Source organism: Pinus tabuliformis, chromosome 1_2 (assembly GCF_031772625.1).
Source record: "Pinus tabuliformis cultivar Carrire ecotype Pingquan chromosome 1_2, CPIR1, whole genome shotgun sequence".
In the NCBI taxonomy this organism is placed as follows: Eukaryota; Viridiplantae; Streptophyta; class Pinopsida; order Pinales; family Pinaceae; genus Pinus; species Pinus tabuliformis.
Window position 1 is genome coordinate 754,491,898 of NC_142298.1, and position 9,187 is coordinate 754,501,084.

A 9,187-nucleotide genomic window follows, 5' to 3' on the forward strand; every position below is an offset into this window, starting at 1 on the left:
CAAAACATACCCAAAAACAATACCAAAGACTTTATTCTTCCTTTCCTTCTCTTCGCTGGTTATGAGTCTCCTTTTGAAGTGATCATCGCGCTTCTTATTGTAGACTTGTTCATCACCGAAAAACTGAGTTCCAAATGGAGGTCGAGCTATTTATTTATAATGGTTGCCCATGAAATAAGTCAACTTCTCCTTGTCCATAGGCTGACATGCCATTTGGTGTAGGTTTAATATTCCATATTGAGGTCGAATTCTTGGAGGAGCTTGAGCTTGGTCTTAGAGAGCATTTTTACTCTTTCATTAACTGATATATAAATGTAACATGCCCAAGAAGGGTCTTCCATACATGACATTGACTCAATAAACATTTATGACTTGATGACAAAACGAAAAGGCTCACAATGGGAACCTTAACTAAAATAAAATTCATTAATCATGAAACCCATGATTCAAGCATTACAAAAATAATTTTATATTCTTCTTTACATCAATTACACATGTCATTATGAAGGCTGAATCTAGTTACACTTTTCGACAATGGAAATTCATTGAGTCTTAAAAAGAAAGGAAAAAAACATTAATTGATGTCTTTGTTTCTTTATCTTAGGAATACAAAGCTTGAAACTCATCAAAGCAAGTTCTCTTGTGTTAAATAGAGACAATTAAAACAGATTGAATTTATATTATTTCATGGTATTGATTTACATAATTGTTTATCAAGATGAACTAATCTGTAGTAGGATGTCAGACTTATTTTGATGAAATTACTTTATTCTATCGAAGTTTCCCAGTTTCATAAGGAGCACACTCTCCATTCAACACCAGTAACTTCCCAGCAGTAAGGTTAGCAACATAACCAATGTTTTACCCATAAGCATATCCATAAGTAGCCTCCCTATATTTGACTGATGTAGTTTTTGATACAAAAGTACAAAAGTAGTGGTCCATAAGGAGCCTCCCTATATTTGACTAATGAGGTTTTTGATGCAGAAGTACAAAAGTAACTAGAGGTGGATGGCGTAGATAGAAAACCTTGAACAAACCAGATAATATTGTCTTTTACCTTCAACAAGCCAGATTATTTTAGTTATTACTCTTTTAAGTGTATTTTTGAACAATATAAAATTAATTTTAATTATCATTTATAGAAATCTATTTTTAACTTTAAAAATTTAATTAATATCCATTTAAATTTATTTTAATTATTATCTATCTAAATATTCAAGAAAGAGATTGGGACAACGTCTTTTACTATAACACCCTCTTCTTTATGTACATATTATTATGGTCATATGTTTCAAAAACTAGTGTTATAACTAGCTGGGGGCCACCAAAAAGAAAAAAATGAATGTAGATAAGATTTTTCTTATAATAAATAATTGATATTTTAAGTCGGGAAATGTTGGAAAGGGAAACTTGTGAATCTAAAAATTAGATATTCAAATAGTTATCCACTCAGTTGAAGATAAATGCCAAGGGAATAAATCTATGGGAGAGAAAAGAATATTTTTGAGCTGTTGGAGAGAAAAAAATATTTTCTTACTTTTTTTGGAAATAGTGGAAACAACTTAGGCTAAGGGGATAAGCAGACCCTGAAAGGTAGGACAGTACCAAATATACATCTTTTGACAATCATGTATATGAGACATGATTTGCAAATCAAAAAGAGGTTGTTAAAGAAAGGTGCGAGCTTCTAGCTCAGGGGGAACCACAATATTTGGTTCATGGTTGGGAGGAACAACATTTCCCACATTTCATTTCACAGTCAAAATATTGGTTAGAAGTTCATTGTTGTTATTATTTCTTTTATATTGATCTCTTGTATTTACCTTAAGATTTTGAATTAGGATCGATGATTTAATATATTGTTGCTTGTGGTTAAATTATGAGTAGAAACTACATGTAGTAATGTGTAGAAGTAAGGTAGATGCATGAGTCTATAGCAGCACAAATATTTAGAAGAAAAATAGATAGAATTGAAATTTTAAGCTTCCAAATGGTTATAGGTAAGTAGCATAATATATTTCCTATGGTTCTAATTAATATGATTAGTGTACCATTACCAAACTTCAATGTGATGAGATATGAATATTTCTTCTATGAGAACAATATTATAATGCATATTAGTGTAGAGTCAAAATGCGTAGTGGGGTTCTTAGAGGAAATTGAACTCGAGATAGTCGGCCTCCAATACCGATTACTGTAATGTTATGTTTCCTATACATAGGATCATGGAGTACTAATAGTACTAAGCACATGGATACTCAATGTGGGGAGCTAGTAGGTGAAATCAAATTTTCAGAAGTTTGTAGGTGAAGTTAAACCTATAAGTTAATTGTGTATAAAAAAAACATGTAAACAATTAGCTTGTGAAGGAGGGAGCTGTCTTATGAAGCATACTTTTATTTAAAAGGAGATAATAAAAGCATTGGTTAGATGGAAGTATCAGACTCATAAAGGGAGATGAATATTACAAGGAGAGGTTGTTTGAGGAACTGCGCTATGATAGTACTTGCCTTAGATTCTACTAGTATATTCAAACTGAACCATACCAAGTTAAATAGAGAATTGTATTGGACACCTATCTGAAAATAAGTATCGACAAGGACTAGTGTGGAAAATAAACACAAACCAAACAAAATTTTTAAATAAAAAAAAACATCCAGGGAGTAAGTAGGTTTCTGTGTTGAAAAAGGCATAATCAATCTATTTTACAGGAAGAAGGGCATCATTGGAGAGCGATCCCATTCTCAATTGAAGCCGTTTGATGTGGAAGACATGCCACACTGTGGTGACTTCTTTGCTATTATCTATATACACTAGAACATGATTTTTTACCTAAAACTTGACTCTACTTAAACTCTAATTTAAATCATCGACTAGAAAGAAAATCATAACTACGATTAATTTCCATAAGTTGAAAAACATGAAATCAAAACTAAGTGGATTTAGAAGACGGTTATGTTCTTATGCTAAATTTAATAGGAGAATATTGTTATTGACAGAACTATAGAACAATCCCCACAAACGAGGATCCACACTCTATAAGCCAACGAAATGCATATGACTGGATAAATTGCTATAACTAAATATATACATAGTATTCAAAATAAATCATACAAAGTATTACACCAACCAAGGGTTGATGTAATTATAATAAAATAAACAACTGGACTGCCAGCATGCAGATATAGTAGTGCTAACATACAAGTATCATATTAGAATCATGGTGTCAATTCGTGTTATTGGTTACAAAAATTATAACCCGAGGGGATGACCCTGTCACTGTCCATAGAAAAAAAAAGATACTTCACATTAGATTACAGTTATGAGCACTCTGGCCATTCCTTGGAAATTACAAAGACGCTACAAAAAATATAAGTTTAGCAACCATATTGCGAATCGAAGTCTGAGATTGCACTAAGAATAACCAAAAGTCCAAATCCGACTAGGAAGGCCATAATTATGAAACAAGGGACTAACCTGGGAGGAGGCGTAGGTCAATCCTAGAGAATAGGATCCAAGCCAGAGGGGATCGATAGCCAACTGTGGAGGGAGAAGAAAACTCCACCTACATATACCAGCAAACCTATTGTCATAGAATTAAGCATAGAATTAAAGAAATAAGAAAAAAAAATATGAGGACATATCTAGTGATTACCTCTATGAACCCTACAGAGGAAACCATTTTATGCGTCCAGGAATAGTTTGGGTAGCACCCCACCAACAAAAAAAGGGTATAAGCTACAGAAACCAACCACCGGGTGAATAACCTGGCCAGCCAACAGTAACCCAAAAAGGGAAAAAATATGAAACCTTGAAGTTATAGTAAGCCACTCTACCAAAGGAATGAAACTATATCGTGGAGATTTGATCCAGGTGGCTCCAGATACACACACAAGACAAAGAGGGCTTATCGAAGCTCAAAAATCAAAGTGATCATAATTCTTTTGAACTAGGACTAGAGCGTAGATCTTGTCGTCCTGATTGCAATAGTACAAATGGTTCGTCAATCCGAGCTTGTATGAGGGAGAACGAGCCAGTCAAAGTCTTGGTCAAAGTTGGACTATGGGCTAGGTTTAAGTGACCTACAATTTGACCGACCCCAGGGCATGAAACCTAGCCCCCGAAAGCAGGTGAATTTTTTGGATCGTTAATTTGTCTCATATCCCTTATATTAGACAAAATTTAAAAAATGTATTGGTTTCAAAAAGAATAAAAAAAATATAAATGTGGTGGTGGGCCACACTCCCCGCCACACCTAACTATATTAACAAAATTTAATTAAATATGGCCGACAGGCCATGACCCCCGTCGGCCCCCCCAACCACACTGCATAACAAAAATTTAAATATGGGTCGACGACCATGACCCACCAAACCCCCGGTCAACTGCACACATTAATCAACACTAAAGGGGTAGGAGAGCCACCTCCAGTGGACTCGGCCCACACCCCAACACCACACATATATATGCCGTATATAACAATGGGCTGGTGGGAATTGAACCCTCCCGACCACGTGGCTGGCCTGCACCATGGGCAACCCAACCAATATTAAATACGCCAATTGTTCCCTCATTTAAATACAACAAATAATCTACCCAATCCAAACTTAATACTAATGCGCTACGGAGGTTATGGGGCGGGCCACCCAATGCAGACCCGACCCCAAATAAAACATTAATGTAGTTTTTAAAATGAATGGTGCATTAACATGGAGGGGTTGGGGTTTGAGCACCCGATCTCCTCCTCATAATTCGATTTCCTTACCAATCCACCAACGGCCCACCTTGGGACATCCACCCAAAGTTTTATATAAACTCATTTTTCAGTGCACCCAAGAGGATGGAGGAGCCAAGAGCATGCACAGAAATAAAGACACTAATTTTTTTAATTAATTTATTGCAGGTGGAACCATGAGCCTAGAGAAGAGGCAGGTGAAACCATGATTGGGCGAAATTCTCAGGAGGATGAAATTTTTCCAGTGCCCAAATTGGACAAACTTTATGTCGATCTTACACCTCTCAGTGACACGAACTTGATGGTGCAGTCAGAATTCTGATCTGAGTAGCATATCTTCAGATGACCCGTAGGAGGTAATCTTTGAGCAATCTAGGGGGGATCTAAAAGATTCCTTAAGCCCCATATTTTCACTTTCTTAGAATTCATAAATTTGACAGTCAATTTTTCACTATTCGACGCTACGAATCTCATGCTGCAATCACATTCTCCATTTGATCATTCTATTTTTCGGCCACTTTCCAAAATGGAGTGCAGGTGTCAACATTCATGTACGAGCAGTCATTTCCATGCTATTTGATGCCGCGAGATTGATGGTATGGCCATCTTCAATAGTTTGACATCATTTTCTTCAGATAGCCCCAGGATGTGAGGTATATGCAGTGTGTTCATGTACTTCTTTTGCTATGAGATGCATTGTGCTACATAGATCCATGTTTGATGTTTGATGTGGGATCTTGTTTTCTTACTTGTTTCATGATTCCTGCTTGATGTGACGCAGAATCATCTGTGGGATGTACTTGTTGTCATGATTCATCATGTTTTGTTTGAGATCCCTTTGTCATCATGTTGATGGGATACTCATGTGTCACCATGTATGTTTGCATTGAGATCCCTTTGATGCCATGTTGGCGGGATGCTCATTATCATCATGCATGAGTTTATGTCATACTGATAGGAGTCCTTTTTGAATGAGAGTTCCTGTAGCAAAACATCTCTTGGAGCCACTCTTGCATGAGGGCATTTTCCTTGTATGAAAGCGATGTCACCACTTATGTACATCATCACTATTAACAGGACTTAATGCAGCGGCCTACACCATCTTGACACTGGGACCCGGAGACGTAGTCCCTCCTGGACAAACTCCATTATCAATGTCTTGTTATTTTATGTTGTTGATGATTGATGTTCCTTCTTCTTTACAACATGCATATATGTTCAATTATGCTATTTTAAATGCAATTCCAGTCACATCATGAAAGTAAAAGATCTTGGTTAAATACGAGAGTCGAGTCAACTCAGATGAAGTTTGGTATCACAGTATTCTTTGCGTGGATGTGAATTGAAATCGTGAACAATGGAGCGTGCAATGACAGATGAGACCGTGATCAAAATTTCCCAAAGGGTGGAAATAATGTATGAAGCTCTACAAAAAAAGACAGAGGAAAAGGAGTGATTGCAACTTCAACTATGAGCCACGGAAGAGGCCCTGGAAGAACTGAAGCACAACAACCTGAATCTTCAAACAAATAAGGCTGAATTGAAGACGCGTCTATAAGAAGAGAAAGAGGAGAAACATAGTTTTCTACGATCACTGCAAGCTAAGGATGAGGCCTTGGAAAAGTTGCAGCATGACCCATGTGAGGTAAAAAGTAATTCTCTAAATTCATGTATGTGTCCTGATGATGATTTTGTTGTTCTTGAAAATCATACCATAGGAATTTGCTCCAAATTGTTGAAGAGAATGGGGTATGAAGGAAAAGGCTTGGGTAGTAATGGCCAAGGCATTTTCAACCCCATCAAAGTAGAAGAATTACCCCGTCAGGCAAGACTTGGGTATGTCAGGAAGGAAGTTGGGGAATACGGCAGACAGATAGTGAACAAGCAACAACAGATGATGAGTAGCCCTCATCAATTCTTTCCAAATCGATAGAGGAGGTAAAAGATGTTGATTTCCTTTCGGTTTCATCTTCACATAGTATGATTTCTTTTGGAGATTTGGAGATCCCAATTACAGGGACAAACATGAGACTCCTTACCAGGATGAGGCATGAGGAGGAAGAAGAACTTGGTGTTAATAACCAAGGCATAACTCAACCATTGTAGGTTGTGCAGAGACCTCAATTTGTAGGCTTGGGATACACCAAAGGAGAATGCTCGAAGGTGTTAGGTGCTTCCGAGACATTGTTGAAATTGTTGAGGAAAGAGGATGATGAGAACACATCCCCATCATCTCATGGCAGTGCCCTGTTAGCTCTACTACATTTTTTTACTTTTGATGGATAAAGCAGGTTGGGCAATGATGATTTTGGTTGCAAAGGAGCTCGCAGCAGTTCATTGTATTCTTTCTCCTTCATTTGCATCTTTCCCTCATAACTCCTTACAGCTCCATTTCCTCCTTCCTTTTAAATCTTCCTTATTCTCCTTTAAGTCCCTTATCCCTGTTTTTCTCCTTTAAACCCTACATAAAACCTTTGTTTATTTAGCTCCTGGGCGTTTTTGTTTATAAACCCTATAAGCCCCGATAACTCATTTAAACCTTGTATAAACCCATGTTGTTTAACTCTCGGGCGCGAAGTTTAAATCGCATGACCGTACGCCTTATCCATTTATTCCTCATCGTTTAACCGTAACTGTTGATCATTGCGATCCAACGGTCACAACCCTTTTTCTCGCGCAATTAAACATCGCACGTTTTCCTTATCATCTAGCCGTCCATCGCGAGATCAACGGTGGACGCTTCCCCCGATCGCGCGACTTGCGCACGTGTTAGCCCGTGGGGGCGGTGGTTTTCGCCGACCACATGTTATATTTCTATTGGATCGCTGCTCGTTATACAGAAACCGCCTTGGGCCCAAAGGCGGTGTGGGGAAACCGCCCGCCACGCAAAACTGCCATCTCCCCGCTTGTTAACCATTCATCATCTCTGTCGCCCGTCAGTCGTCCGATCGTCCATCACGTGACCGGACGGCCCACGTCCCTCCATTTGCATTCCCTCCTGATGGCCTCTGTAATCAATCTCCACCATTGATTTGAATGATCCGACGGCTGATACTCATTCTCAGGCCCTCGTGCATTTGCCATATGGTTTTGGTGTTTTCGGCCTGTCCTGTGCACGCGAAGGAGAAAGCAACGATCAGCCACCCTGTACCTACAGAGTTAATATCTCAACAACCGCATTTAACAAGCAGCATGGGCGAGGAAGAAAAGTACAGGAAAGAGTAGTTAAAAGCATTTATCAGGCATGGAATTTCATCCATAATTTATTCCAGCTACCCGAGAAGGAAATCAGAATATCCAAAAAGGCCGATTTTGTCCATAAAAGCATATAGACCATAGCAGAGCCCCATATCTAAATTGTAAATTCAGTTGGTGGTCAGTTATGACCCCTCCACGCATAGGCTAGTAGATATTTTTTGTAAACAAGCTCCATATATACCAAGAAACCAAAATGTAAAAGGTTGATGAATGTTATTTTGTTGTAAGCTTCAACTTCTGGAGACTGTAACTACTGTGATACCTGCAGCGTCTGATCTTCATTTTCAGCTAATGCAAGCTTCTTTTGCTGTTAATTGCTCACTTTCCACTTCTTCTTCTTTGTTCCAGGCTGTGCCTGTCATGCATTTATTCATGTGCTGCTGATGTTTAGCATTAGAGGGGCTGTCATCCCACCTCTGTGTTAGGATTTAGCATGTATCATTGAATTTGTATGCAGGTTTCTGTTGTTTTAATTCCAGAGAGCTGTCATCCTATCTGTGTATTAGGAAACAGATTTACAGACCTCTTTACTGGTTGCAACTGGCCATCACAGGGTCCTGTGCATCTGTTGATGTGATTAGTATTCTCCATCATCACATTTTCCTTAAATTGTGAGTTATTGGTGGTCTAAAGCCTTGTAGTTTGGGGGTGTTCACCCATGTCTAGGGTTAAGCATTGTAGAAGTGGTTATCTGGCTTGAATATGCAGCATTTCTTTCATTCATCCACCATTTTCCAACATTTTTGTTGAGTTTGTAATGTTCCCGAGCATCTCTGATATACAACATAGGAGAGTTTCTTGGGGTGATAACATTAATTGGCGTCGTTACCGAGGAGAGGAGAATTAAAGCTCGGCTTCCCTGGGAGAACGACACAACTTCAAGCTTTGATGATAGACAAGGTTTGAACACAATTTCTAGTTGTAATCATCTATCTGGCGACTCCACTGGTGGAAGACCAACCTTTGGCGACTCCACATTGAAGTTCTGATGCAGCTAGTGAGGTATGCTCGAAGAAATCTTTAGAAACCATCAGCTGAACTAGTGCCTGATCCTGAGAAGATCGTTCAGCAGAAGAAAATATCATAGTAAGGAGCATCAGGATCAGGTAAGCCTTGGAATTTTTATGTATCTCTGCTAGTGTAGAAATACCTTCAGAGATTCATACAGCTCCTTAGTCATTCATGTCCCTT